Source organism: Manis javanica, chromosome 7 (assembly GCF_040802235.1).
Source record: "Manis javanica isolate MJ-LG chromosome 7, MJ_LKY, whole genome shotgun sequence".
NCBI lineage: Eukaryota > Metazoa > Chordata > Mammalia > Pholidota > Manidae > Manis > Manis javanica.
In genome coordinates this window covers 81,105,788-81,120,740 of record NC_133162.1, presented here as the reverse complement: position 1 = coordinate 81,120,740, position 14,953 = coordinate 81,105,788, and the positions used below count along the sequence as shown (strand labels likewise).

The following is a 14,953-nucleotide window of genomic DNA, read 5'->3' as shown; positions in this document are numbered from 1 at the left end:
TGAGGGGGCGGGACCCTGCGCAATGACGTACGCGGGCGTGCGCAGTGACGGCCTGCGTCCCTGTTACTCAGCGGAGCGGCCGAGTCCGGGCGACGCGGCCCGCATCGCGAATCCGCGAGCTGCGCTGGCTAACGGCCGGTGCGGCCGCCCGGTCGTCGTCAGTTCCCGCAGCGGGCTTTTCTGTCGCCGTTCCCTGCTCTGACGGGTGAGTGCAGTGAGCGCAGCACGGCCGGGGAGGCCTGCGGCCCCGCAGTGTTTATGTTATTGTGCTGCCGCCGCCGCCTTCTCAGCCGTGACCCCCTCCGGGGAAAGGGGGCGGGAGCGCACGGCGGCGGGGGGCGCGCGGCGGGCGGGCGCGGCGCGGAAACAATAGCGACCTGGGCGGCGGAGGCCGGAGAGGGGGCGTGGGGCTGCGGGACCCAGGCGCGCCCCAGCCTCCTGCCCGTCCTGGCTCCTCGGCTTTGCGCCGCCCGTCTGTCCTCGCGCGCCCTTCTCGCTCGGGTCCCGTGTCCACGTCGAGAGAGGAAAATGGAGCAGGGGCTGGGTGGCAAGTTGTGAAATATTTCGGCGGAGCTCCGGACGCAGGCGGCTGGGAGGCACGCCGCACCTTGGCTGCACCTCCGGCGGTGAGGAGCCGCGGAGAGCGCTCTTGTCGCCGGCTCCCGACGTCTGCCCGGCGCCCACGGGGACCATGTTTTGTTTCTCGGTGGTTTCTTTGTGCCGAGGTTCTAAGCGGCGCTGTGAAAAGCTGGGGTGGCCTTCACCTCTGAGCTGCTAGGGAGAGCCGGACCCGTGACTTGGGCGGGAGATGTCCGTCAGGCTCGGCGCGAGCTTCAGTGGTCAGCCGGCATTTCTCTGGAGGGTCATTTAGTCGTGACCTTCTGACTTTTTCACCCCACCCTCTATCTCTTTGTCTTGCCCTTGTGTTCCCAATCCTTAGGTGGTAGAGCCAAGTCCATTTTAAAGTATTGCGATGAACACTTTTAATTTTGATTTCTGAAAGTTCCCCATCAGATGTTTACTGTGGACTCAGTAGTATGATGACTGCGTGGTATCAGTGTTCAGTGGTTACTATTTTTACCTGTGAAATTCAGTAATCTTTTCAGTGGAATTCTTGTTTGTCAGTCCATTGTGTTTAGAGATAAGCATACACCAAGTACCTCCTTGGCAATTAGAACATCTGTGTTTATTTCGTTCATTCAGCAATTGTTCAGTACTGTACGCAGTGAGAGTTTGAAGGTGAAGAGAAATGCCTTTTAATGCAAGAGGATGCTTAGACTGAAATATACACCTTTTAAGGAGACAGTTATAATTGTGTGTTAAAGAAGGTATACTCTAAGCTATTTTACTATTTTTTCGAAGTACCTGTGGAACTTGTTATATTAGGAAGTAGAGTTAACATTTGGTCAAAAAGTACAATAGATTTTATTATTTCCTCATTTAATTTTTAGTCTTAACAGCCTTACAGTCTTAAAGTCATTTGTAATGTTTACCTTAGATTCTCCTGCTGTACGTTAAACCTAGGAGGTCAGATGCTGTAAATGATCATGTTTAGTGCTGTGCCTGAAAAAAGCAGTCAATCAAATGGGACTTCCTTGAGGACAGGCTGTCTTGCAGCTATGCCTCCAGCACCTAGCCTGAAATATAGTAAGTGTTCAATAGAAGTCAGATTGCTGAAAAGCTCTTAAAATTAATAATATTTAAATTCAAGCCTTAAAAAGAGTTTGGTGTTCTCTGTGAAGTTTTGGAAGCCTCATGCAAACTGTCACTTCCACATGGCTTAAAGTGATCACTCCATATATATTACCTGTCAGACAGCAAGGGCTTTTGAATCACTTGAGTATCAGTTTGGTTTTGTCACTTCTGAACCATTCACTATCCTAAAATAAAACCTTGTCTGTAAATTGTTTTTTTATATTTAACAGACACACAATGATATTTCAAAAGGGGTCTAAAGTGATTGCATTTGTCCTCTCTGAATATTATTTGAAAAGTTTCGGATGACCCTAAGTGGAAAAGCTAGAACAAAGGAAACAAGCTGCATCAGATTTTTATTAGAAATGTTTAATTTTCAATAACATTTTAGAAATATTTGCTAGAAATATTTTCTTTAAAATTCTTTGTACTAATACTACTGGTGAAACATATGGGCCCAAAACTAAAATAATACTGATTTATCCAAGTTTCATCTTTTTCCACTCACTAAACAATTTTAGTATTTGTGCTGGATATGAAAAAATTTGAGGTGAGCTTATTATTATATGATACAGAGTACGAATAAAGAAGAAAACGGTATTTTATTAAGATAAGGGATAAAAATCTTGATATACCAAATCTTTTATTGCTTTGCCTAATTAAGGCATGTCAAATTCCAATAATGATTACAGATACAAATCCTTTGGCAGTAGTAGCTCATTGTCAGGTAACATGTCAAACCAGAGTTTTTTTGTTTTTTTTCCAAATTGTTTGGCTTTCTAAATTTGTTGGTTTTTTAAAAATAACAGCTTTATGGAGATATAATTCACATACCATAAAATTTATCCTTCCTGAGTGTGTGTAAGTGGTTTTTCAAATATTTACAGTCATGCATTGATCACTATTATCTAATTACAGAAATTTTCATCTCCCCAAGAAGATACCCCATAGTCATTAGCAGTAACTCCCATTCCAGTCTAAATTTTGTTTTAAGAAATAGATAGCACTAATTTGGTTAAGTACATTTTATTAATGAGGTTGAAAAGGGGCTCCTTTCATGTGTCCTGACGAGCAGGAAGCTATTTTTTATGCTCCTTTAGATCTTGGGAGAAAGGCCATTTGGAAAGGAAATTAGCTTGAGAATAAATTCTACAAAAATTAAAGAGGTTAGCGTCTTAACTATTTTCTCAGTACCTAATATTATGGAAATGACCTTATGAAGTTACTCAAAGCTCAGTGAAACAACTTAAAGGTAATTTGTTGTTAAATAACTAGTCATAAACTATCCTAGTGGTAATTAAGAGGTTGTTGAATAGAGGCCTGATTCTTGTTAGTCTACTTTACCAGTGAGTTTTGACATTTTGAGTCATCTGGATAGTTGAGATGCTTTGTTGCACATGCGGAAGTATAAAGTAATGGCTGGCACTAAGATGCCAGCTCTCCAGAGGTCTCTGGTCAGGTCAATGTATGGGTAGGTAGTAGCCTTTCTGATTCATGTAGTGCAAGGAAGTCATTAGAGCCTCATAGCTTTGGGTATAAATCATTGGCCTATTCCAGTGAACTGTGGTGCTTATTGTCTTAGTCATAAGCTCTTTAGATTTGTCTTCTTGCTCTAATGCAGACAAACTTGACCTTTGATTCAGAAATGAGTTCTGAGTCAACAGACCTGACTACCTAAAAGGTGATAGGAATATTGAAATAACATCTGTCCTATCATTCAGGGCAATAGGTGAAACTAGACCTGTCCAGGAATCAGACCTATGTTCATTTCTCAGTATTATCATCTGGACTTTGTCATCAGCAAACCTTAGAACCTTAAACAAGTTGTTTAACCTTTTTGTATTTAGAACTGTAAACTGAGACTGCTGGCATGCCTTTCTTTTTCCCCAATAGAAAGGCTTTTCCATAGGTAGGTAGTTCTTCAGAAAACATAGTGGGACAAAAAGATCTTTGGGTGATAATCAGAATCCCATGTCAGAACAGCAATGAAAGACTTGTAATTTTCAGAAGCAGAGAAAATTGTTTAGTCAGATATTTTCTGTAGTATTCATACTTATAAAACAAAGAAAAACGTCCACCATAAGCTAGGACTTCTCTGAATGATAGATTTTTATTCATTCCATAGCACCATTCTTACAAGACCCATGCTGTCAGTGACTAAGTGGAAGATGTAAAAATGAAGAGTTTGTTAGTCTGTGGAAGCTTATGTTCAGGGATGGGACTTAAAGCAAATCTAAAAATAAATTAATGTTCTTTTAAAAGATTTGTGGGAGTGCTTCCCCCAAACAAGTCTGCCCCAAATCTCTTGGCAAGCCAAATTTCTTCAGATCCAGTTTTTAAAATTATAGGTGAGTACATGTATATGGCCTTTTAGAAAACTTATTAACTGCCATTCTTTTTCAAGGTGGTGGGACCATTCTTATTCAAGGTAGTAGGGTATATCACAAATACAGCACATACATGTCATGTCTTCTGTTACACTCTTTAGTAGTACGACAGACTTGGTTAAAATCTAACAATTGTTTAGAAAGTTAAGGAGTCCAGACTTAATAGTGTTTGCTAGCCTGGGCTTAAGGGTCAAGCCCTGAGTTGTGATCCGTGCCCCAAATCTAATTATATGGCCCAGCCTAGTTCAGGTTATGTAATACCTTTCATCATCTGTCAAATGAGAAGAATAATAGCACATTCTCATAGGGCTGTGAGGTATAAATAAGGAATGCACTGCATGTAAAGTGCCTGCCTGGCACTAGTACATTGCCTGGAACACTAGATGTAAGCATTCAGGAAATTACAGGTATTGTTATCACTTATTATTTTTAACTTGGAACAAATGCAAAATGACAAGTAAATTTAAGACCAGTTTGATGTGCTGTGTACATTTGAATTCTTTGGAATATGTCAGTTATTTCCCTCTGCATCTCTGGAGGGTTTATTTAAATTTCACCATCTCATCTAATCTGAATTGACTGAAATTATTCAGCATTTGGACCAGTATAATCCTTTCCTCAAATTTTAAAATGTTTGAAAAGCAAATATTCAAGGGAAATTATTTGCTACATTCTCTGATACAAAGTTGTTTTGCCATGTTTACCTTTCCCACTGCAGAGAACTATGTAGACTTGCCTAGGTTGATTTTGACTAGATTTAGATTTAGATTTCTAAAGGACTGGGAATTCAGGAGCTGGGAATAGCTTTATCATGTACCCATATTTGAAGAAAACAGAATGCTTCCATTTTTAATCTTATTGGAGTCTTTGATACTATGTGAAGTTGAGAGTGTGGTAGAGATTAGTCTAAATTAAATCATAAGAAAAGCTAACCTCATGATCATCTCATCCATTTGAGAACACGACAAGGTTGCAGAAGAAGTACCCTTGAATAACATGGGTTTGAACTGCACAGGTCCACTTACATGTGAGTTTTTTTCAATAAATACTGTAAAGTACTACAAATGTATTTTCTTTATGATTTTATTTTTTTCTTTAGCTTTATTATAATAATCAATATATAAGACATGTAACGCACAATATGTGTTAATTAACTTTTTGTTATCGGTAAGGCTTCCAGTCAACAGTAGGCTATTAGCATGGGGAGTCAGAAGTTTTATGTGGGTTTTGAACTGCATGAGAGGGGTCAGCACTACTAACTCACTCCTTACTGCTCAAGGATCATCTTTCTATCAAAAGTATGAAAAGCAGATATTAGAAAAGGTGACACTCAAATACTAACTGAGGGCCTTAAACTTCTCTATTGAAGCTTTTGAAGACTTAAGACTAGATCTATGCCAGGAACATTTTCTTAAGACTTTCTCTGGTATTGAGAAGTACGGACTTCACTGCTTCCTGTTGCTGAGAGGGCCAAGCCCCAGTGTATTTCTGGGGATACTAGAAAAGAAAAATAGTCAAGCACACCTGCTTTGCTTGGCTCAAGGTCTCAAAAACATTGGAAGTTGCTATTTCCTAAAAGCTGTTCATGAGACTGGATAATCATCATTCCCTAACTTTTTCCTGAGAGGGTGACTGACTAATAGCTGACATTTGGATCAACCAAAAGTGAGGTAGAGGAAAGTATAGATTTCCTTGTGACTTGAAAGGGTCACTTTTCAGTCAAAACAAAAAACCAAAGAATCTGTCTTTGTCTGTTATTATTGAGAATTAAAAAGTTTTAGTAATTCTATTTACATTTTTATTTATATTTTGACTGAGTAATATATTCATTTTGATTTAAAAATTCCAATGATATAAAAAGATAAACAGTAAAAAGTCTCCTTTCCATGCTGTGTAGCCACCCAGTCCGTCTACATAGAAACTGTAATTAAGTTTCCTGTGAGTCTTTCCAAAGATATTTATGTATATGCAAATAAATACAGATATATAATTCCTTGTCTAAAACCTTTGATGAAGATGTATTTCAAAATTAAAGTTTTTTTGTGGGTGGGGGAACTTCAGAAGGTAATACAGTGCATCTACCATATTGTTCAGAATCATTAATAGGAGTAGGGCATAGTAGCATCTCATACTCAAATACATTAATATTTCTGTATTGAAAGCATAAGTAGTACAAAAAGGATAAATAAAGATTATTAAAAATTTTCTTACGGAAATTTTTGTCATATTTTGACACCAAATAGGTTTGTACTAAACTTTTAAGAAAATTTCCATTTTGGAAATTCTTTGTTTTAGAATTATCAGTGAGGGGTTGTATGTCTTAGATATATATGTCCTCTGCCCTTATCCCCTTTTTCAATTAAGTTGTTGCATGTACATTATACTTTACCTTTTATTTTTAATTGAACAGTATAGCTTGGAGATGATTTCACATTAGTCACAGCAGTACATAAATATCGTGCTTTGCTTTTTAAAAAAAAAATTTCATGATATACCATTTGTCTTAGTCTGTTTGGGCTGCTTAATAAAATTCCATAGACTGGGTGGCTTAAACAACAGAAATTTATTTCATAGTTGTAGAGGCTGGGAAGTGCATGATCAAGGTGCCAAGAGATTTGGTGAGGACTCTGGCTCACAGATGTCGCCTTCTCACTATGTTCTCCCATGGAGACGGACAGAGCTCTGCTCTTTCTCTTCCTCTTTTTATGACATGAATCCCGTAATGTAACTTCATCCTCATGACCTCTTGTAAGCCTGTTTACCTCCCAAGTCCCAACTCTAAATACCAGGGGTTAGAGTTTCAACATGTATATTTTGGGGAGGACACAAAAACACAGTCAACACTTTTGCGCCGGTGTAACATTTAACTAGCATCTTTTCAACGTATATTTAGGTTTTCAGTCTTTTGCTATCAAAAGCCATGGTGCAATGGATTACTTTGTACATATATGTCATTTCACATTTGTATAGAAATGTATAGGATACATACCCAGAAGTGGAATTGTTAGGTCAGGGTGTATGTGCATTTATAAATTTGGTAGATATTGCCAAAGTGCTGTCTGTAGAGATTGTTCCAATTTATGTTCTACCATACTGGGTTAAGGATGCCTGCTGCTTTCGTCATGGCCATTATGAGTGAGATTAAACATTTTTTTGTTAAGTTTACCAGTAAATACTGACATCATTTATTGAATAATCCATTTTTTTCTCACAGATTTGAAGGGCCACCTTTATATTTACTGGATTTCCATGTGTATTTGGGATTATTTCTGGTCCACTGATCCATCTGCCCATTTAGAAACCAAACCATGCTGCTTTAATTATTGTATTTTACACTGTTATTTTTTTTAAGGCTAATTCCCTCTCTGTTCTCTTTTTTTTCCAGAATCTTTTCTGACTTCTGTCTTATTTATTTATATAAACTTTTACAATCCACCCATCTAGTCTAGTTGCTGTTTCTATTGGAATGATATCCTTTTTTATTTTATTGAGGTAAAATTTATGTACAGTAAGATACACAAATCTTAAATGTACAGCCCAATGAACATTTGCCTATGTGTATGGGTGTGTATATAGACACACACACTTGTGTAACCAATAGATCAAATTATAGAATATTACCATCTCCCAGAAAGTTTTCATGCCCTTTTCAAGTTAATATCTCCTTTCCACACCACCTTTATTAACTTTGATCATATAAATTCAGTTTGCCATTAGCATTTTCTTTGTATTAATAGGATAATTGACAGCTTTATGGTGTTTTGTCTTTCTGTGCAAGAATATGGAAAACCTAACATTTTCATTTAAGTCTCTTTTTGGGTTCCTAACAGCATTTTTAAGTTTTTGCTATTAATTTTACATATTTAAGTTTTTGTTTTTTTATGTTAGACATGGCATCTTTTCTCCTATTTTATCTTCTATCTGGTTGTATATAAGAAAGTTTTTTATTTTGCTTATTAATACTTGTATATTAAACCCTCTATTAAAATTCTGTTATGGTTTGTAATGCTGTGGTTGAATTTTTTATTTTTCATGTGTAAATCATACCATTCGTTTTTTACTTCCTCACAATTGTTAACTTCCCATCTTCCAACTTTTACACTCCTAGTTTTTTCTCTTATTGCTTTGGTAGCAGTGATTTTTAAAACATCATTTATAGTTTTCCTCCACAATGTGTAAAACAAGAACCAAAATATCTGTGTACCTACTAAGTATTGAAAGAATATGAGTAATGACTGAAATTAGGGAGGGATTATGGGAGTAACTAGAATTGAGAGGTTTCTCTCTACCATTAATGTAAATAAACTTGAATTGTGGTTTTTAAAATGTTATTAAGGCTGGTTAGTGATAATTCAGCAGTGAATGCAGAATTAGTAATTAACTTCCTTGTTTCTTATTTGCTAGTACATACATATTGTTTTCAGTGTACATAGCACCCAGAGGCAATCGCCAGAAATACAACTTAGTCTGTTACCTGGAAGCACATAATCAAGTAAGAGGGTCAAAGCTATATAGAAGGGAGAAGTGAATGAATGTGGCAGGAAGGATCTGTGCTTAGAAAAATGCTATTGGCAAAAAATCTGCAAGTCAAGAAAGCATGGAGATGAGTGAGTGTAATTCCAGGGAAAGGAAATCCCAGGGCAAAATACCTCTAAAGCAGAAATCAGTCAAAGGGAGGAATAAAGTTTAAAACCCGCTTATTGCTTACAAAGTGCAGTCCAGGGCTGTGTCTTTCCTGCTCTGGCAGAAGCAAGCAAGCCCTCCCCCTAACCTCTCAGCTTCAGATAAACCCTTGGTCGCCCAGGTAATTACCAATTGATATGGAGATGAACTACTTCTCTCCACCCCTGAGGAACTCCTGTTGATATGCAGATGTGGTAAGGCCAGGTAAGATATTCTGGAAATATTATAGTTTTACTCACAGTGAGGGAGTTGATTTGGCTGTTGTGTTTGAGGTAGCTCATCCTTATGAAAATATGTGGTGAGTGATTGAAGATACTTGGCTGAAATTCAGTAGGGATCTCATTCTTTATTGGAGATTTCAGAGTTTATTTTCTGTCTTTTTCCACCTCTTCTTCCCTGCCCTCAAAAAAATGAGGCAGTTTGCTACTCTAGGATTCACACATTGTTGAATAAGCTAGAAATACAAAATCAAAACATAGGGAAAATAATAATCCAGAATATCCTAATAGTATAACAGCTGTACAGTACTATTCTATAACTTTACATATTAAATTTTTTTAATCAAGTTGTTCAAACATCACACAACCACCTTAGAAGGGTAGGCACTGTTATACCATTATTCCAGTTTTATAGATTAGGAAGCAGCCACAGAGGGATTACATGAGCAATTGTTGGTGATCTTGATGAGTTTTATTAAAGTGGAGAAAGAAGCCAAACTGAAGTAAATTGAAAAACACTGAATGAAATTTTTTTCAAAAGAGTGAATAAGGAATGAGCAAATGCAGACACAGCATACATAAACAACTTTTTAAAGGTTAGATGTGAAGTGGCACAGAGAAGTTGACTTGGTAGGTAAAAAAAAATACAGGGTTTGGCAAATGAAAGGAGTATGCAGGAAAGGGTGTGGAGAGTATTCCCTACTTTGTTAGGAGGGACTGCAGAGAAGCTGTATGCCATTGCGAGGAAGTTTGGTGGTTAAAAGATGAAGACTTACCCTTCTGGTGTTGTTCTTCTCTCATGGTTTCTGTTTTCTCAAGCATGAGATTGATTTGGGAGAGGGGGAAATTTGAAAGAGTTTGCCAAGAAATATTGGTTGTTCACTTAAGGTTTGAAGTATTGAATTCAAAGTGGTATCAGTCAGCCTGGTTTTGTGATTTTTCCCCCTCAACAGTTTTTAACTGGTTAGATATAAGTACAGATAAGGTAGATGTTTGGTTTCCTTTGGGGGTGAGGTATGTCAATCAAAGTTTTCCAGAGAAACAGTCAGTACTAGATAGATATATATGTATGTGTGTATAAAGAAATTTCAAAGAATTTGCTTACATACTTATGGTGACTGGCAAGTCAGAAATCTTTAGGAAAGGCTGGAAAGAAAATCTTGGGCAGGAGCTGATGCTGTTATCTTGAAACAGAATTTCCTGTTCCTCAGGGAAACCTGAGTTTTGCTTTTAAGGCCTTTCAACTGACTGGATGAGGCCCACCACATTTAAGGATAATCTCCTTTATTTAAAGTTAACTGATTGTAGATGTTAATGACATTTACAAAAATACCTTCACAGCAACACTTAGGTTAGTGTTAAGTAACAGGGCTGTAGTCCGGCCAAGCTGACACATAAAACTAGGTCAATATAAAAGAAGGAAAAGGGACAAGGGAAACTAGGACTTTTAAAGGGAGAGCTTAGAGGAGTAGTGGTGAATAAGGAAAGCTAATCCGGATAAGAAAGGAGGTGAAGTCAGAATGGATAGTAAGGAAGTGGTAACGTCAACGTATTGAAAATTTAAATTAGAATTTTGCGGGGAGGTTGGGATGGGATAAAGTATTGAATGTGTTGGTTTGTGTGATATGCTTGAAATAGAGATTTAGCAAGTATAACAGTTTCTGGCAATGATGATACAACCAAGATGGCCTTGGGATTGGGCTGCTGAAGTGGATTGAGGGAAAAATCTGTGGAAATGAGGAGGCCAGTGAATTAAAGAGGCTTAAGTGTTAAAGGTCAGTCAATCTGCATGAATGGTTAAGTCAGCAGATGGGGCAGGGGGTGAGGATACATACTGCAAACTGATTGTGAAAGTCCCCCAGTTGGTGAGGAAGAATTGGAAGTAGTAGAGATGATGATAAGGAATGTAAAGGTAGTCTGATTGGCTGAGTGGGTTTGCCACAGATGGGGAATTTCAGAAGGTGCAGTGAAGAACTTACAAGGTGTGAGAAATTGGGTAAAATGGAAGATGTACACAGTAGTGTGGCAATGAGAACTGGGGGAATAATAGAAGACCGAAGAGTTGGACTTTTTCTGGGGTGTAAATGTGATGGGATTAGTCCTGATAATAGGAGAAAGTGAGCGTCACTTCTTGTGGTAGAGGACTGATGGCAGTGTTTTTCAAATTGTCAGACATGACCCATTGTGGGTTATGCAGTGACTTGAAGGGACTACAACTATAATGTTGTGTTTTTAAATGAAATAAAGTAGAAAATATCAGAGTATATCACAAGTAATGATATATAAGAACTTTTTAATAGCTTTGTTGAGATTTAGTTCACATATCACTATAATTCACCTATTTAAGTATACAATTCAAAGTTTTTTTAGTATGTTCATGGAATAACGCAACAATCGCCACTAATTTTAGCACATTTTTGTCACTGGAAAGAAACTCCATACTCACTAGCAGTTTACTCCCCGTTCCAGTACACCCCCACCCCTGCCTTAGTGCCAGGCAACCATTTATTTTCTACCTTCTGTTAATATAGATGTGCCTATTCTGGGCATTTCGTATCAGTGGCATCATCCAATATGTAGTTTTTTTGTGACTGGCTTATTTCGCTTAGCAGAATGTTTTCAGGGTTCAGTACTTTATTCCTTTTCATGGTCTAATAATATTCCATTGTATAGATACACCACCTTTTATTTATCCACTCTTTAGTTGATGAGCATTTGGCTATAATATGTAATGCTGTCATGAACATTCGTGCACAAGTTTCTGTGTGACATGTGTTTTCAGTTCTCTTGGATATATAACCAGTGTTGTAATTGCCGTTCATATGGATAATTCCATGTTTAGCATTTTAAGGAACTGACAAACTGTCTTTTGAAGTGGCTGCACCATTTTACATTCCCACCAGCAAGGTTCGAATGTTTCAGTTTCTCCACATCCTGTCACTGCCTGTTATTACCCGATTTTGGTATAGCCATCTTAATGGGTGTGAAGTGGTATCTCACTGTGGTTTTGATTTGCATCTCCCTGATGGCTAATGATGCTGATCATCCTTTCATGTCATTTGTATATCTTGTGAGAAATACTTACTCAGATCCTTTTTATCTTTTTATTATTAAGGTATATTCCTTTATGTAATTTAGATACAAGTCCCTCATCAGACATGTGATTTGCAAATATTTTCTTCTATTTTGGGGCTGTTTTTTCAGTTTCTCGATAGTATTGTTCGCAGCACAAAAGATTTTAATTTTAATGAAATCTAATTTATCTATTTTTTCTTTGTTGCTTGTGCTTTTGTTGTATCTAAGAAACCATTGCCTAATTCAAGGTCATGAAAATCGCTCCTATGTTTTCTTCTAAGTTTTATAGTTTTTAGCTCTCACATTTAGGTTTGTGATCCATTTTGAATTGAAGTTTTTTGTGCAATATGAAGAAGGAATCTGACTTCATGCTTTTACATATGGATATACAGTTGTCCTAGCACTATTTGTTGCAAATACTGTGTTTTCTTATCAAACTGTCTTGTCATTCTTGTTAAAAAAAGGCAGGGCAGGGAATCCTGGACTCCTAATTCTATTCCATTAATCTACATGTCTCTCTTTATGTCAGCCATCCTGTCTTGATTTTTGTAGCTAAGAATTTTTTTTTATTAAAGTATCATTGATATACAATCTTATGAAGGTTTCACGTGAGCAGCATTGTGGATATTACTACATTCACAAGTTCCCCCCATACACCCCATTGCAGTCACTGTCCATCAGTGTAGTAAGATGCTATAGAGACACTACTTGTCTTCTCAGTGCTATGCTCCCTTTCCCATGCCCCCCCCTAATTATGTGTGCTAATCATAATACCCTTTGATTGCCTTTTCTCTCCCTCCACACCCCCTTTCCCTTTGGTAACCCTAGCCCCTTCTTGGAGTATGTGAGTCTACTACTGTTTTGTTCCTTCAGTTTTGCTTTGTTGTTATATTCCGCAAATGAGTGAAATAATTTGGTACTGGTATTCTCTGCCTGGCTTATTTGACTGAGCATAATACCCTCCAGCTCCATCCATGTTGTTGCAAATGGTAGGATTTGTTTTCTTCTTATGGCTGAATAATATTCCATTGTGTATATGTACCACATCTTCTTTATCCATTCGTTTACTAATGGACACTTAGGTTGCTTCCATATCTTGGCTATTGTAAATAGTGCTGCTATAAACATAGGGGTGCTTACTTCTTTTCGAATCTGGGCTCTTGTTTTCTTTGGGTAAATTCCTAGGAGTAGAATTCCTGGGTCAAATGGTATTTCTATTTTGAATTTTTCAAGGAACCTCTGTACTGCTTTCCACAATGGTGAATTAATTTACATTCCCACCAACAGTGTAGGAGGGTTCCCCTCTCTCTATCCCCACCAGCATTTGTTGTTCCTTGTCTTTTAATTGTTGGTCTTCCTAACTGGTGTAAGATGATACCATTGTGGTTTTAATTTGCATTTTGCTGATGAATAATAATGTGGAGCATCTTTTTGTGTGCCTGTTGGCCATCTGAATTTCCTCTGTGGAGAAGTGTCTGTTCATATCCTCTGCCCACTTTTTTTTAAATTTTTTAATTTTTTAAAATTTTGGTGTCATTAATGTACAATTACATGAGGATCATTATGTTTACTAGACTCCCCCCTTTACCAAGTCCCTGCCACAAGCCCCATCACAGTCACTGTCCATCAGCATAGTAAGATGCTGTAGAATCACTACTTGTCTTTTCTGTGTTTCACAGCCCTCCCGGTGCCTCCCCCAACATTACCCATGCTAATCGTAATGCCCCTTTCTTCCCCCATCCCCCTTGTCCCTCCCTTTTCACACATCCTCCCCAGTCCCTTTCCCTTTGGTAACTGTTAGTCCATTTTTGGGTTCTGTGATTCTGCTGCTGTTTTGTTCCTTCAGTTTTTTCTTTGTTCTTATACTCCACAGATGAGTGAAATCATTTGATACTTGTCTTTCTCTGCCTGGCTTATTTCACTGAGCATAATACCCTCAAGCTCCATCCATGTTGTTGCAAATGGTAGGATTTGTTTTCTTCTTATGGCTGAATAGTATTCCATTGTGTATATGTACCACATCTTCTTTATCCATTCATCTACTGATGGACACTTAGGTTGCTTCCATTTCTTGGCTATTGTAAATAGTGCTGCGATAAACATAGGGGTGCATATGTCTTTTTCAAACTGGGTTGCTATATGCTTAGGGTAAATTCCTAGGAATGGAATTGCTGGGTCAAATGGTATTTCTATTTTGGGCTTTTTGAGGAACCTCCATACTGCTTTCCACAATGATTGAACTAATTTACAGTCCCACTAGCAGTGTAGGAGGGTTCGCCTTTCTCCACAACGTCATCAACATTTGTTGTCTTTCGGATGATGGTGATTCTTTCTGGTGTGAGGTGATATCTCATTGTGGTTTTATTTAGCATTTCTCTGATGACTAGCAATGTGGAGCATCTTTTCATGTGTCTGTCGGCCATCTGAATTTCTTCGTTGGAGGGCTGCTCAGCTCTTCTGCCCATTTTTTAATTGGATTATTTGCTTTCTGTTTGTTGAGGTGCGTGAGCTCTTTATATATTTTGGATGTCAACCCTTTATTTGATCTGTCATTAATGAATATATTCTCCCATAGTGTAGGATGCCTTTTTGTTCTATTTATGGTGTCCTTTGCTGTAAAGAATCTTCTCAGCTTGATATAGTCCCACTTGTTCATCTTTGCTTTTGTTTCCCTTGCCCAGGGAGATATGTTCATGAAGAAGTCGCTCATGTTTATGTGCAAGAGATTTTTGCCTATGTTTTCTTCTAAGAGTTTTATGGTTTCATGACTTAGATTCAGGTTGTTGATCCATTTCAAATTTACTTTTGTGTATGGAGTTAGTCAGTGATCCAGTTTCATTCTCTTACATGTAGCTGTCCAGTTTTGCCAACACTAGCTGTTGAAGAGGCTGTCAC

General features: G+C 38.0%; 1 protein-coding gene across 6 annotated transcripts in view; it reads left to right on the top strand.

Moving 5' to 3' along the window:
- The first annotated feature begins 53 nt into the window (after positions 1–53).
- The window catches only part of MAPK8 (mitogen-activated protein kinase 8), a 158,953-nt gene continuing 144,053 nt past the window's right edge, over positions 54–14,953 (top strand). For 2 of the 6 annotated variants that reach the window (XM_036999256.2, XM_036999255.2), the window contains exon 1: positions 57–205. The gene's annotated coding sequence lies outside the window, so the exon portion shown is untranslated. Of the gene's footprint in view, positions 206–14,953 lie in introns of all 6 variants that reach the window. The other 4 variants (XM_036999254.2, XM_036999249.2, XM_036999250.2 and 1 more) reach the window with 4 other exon arrangements.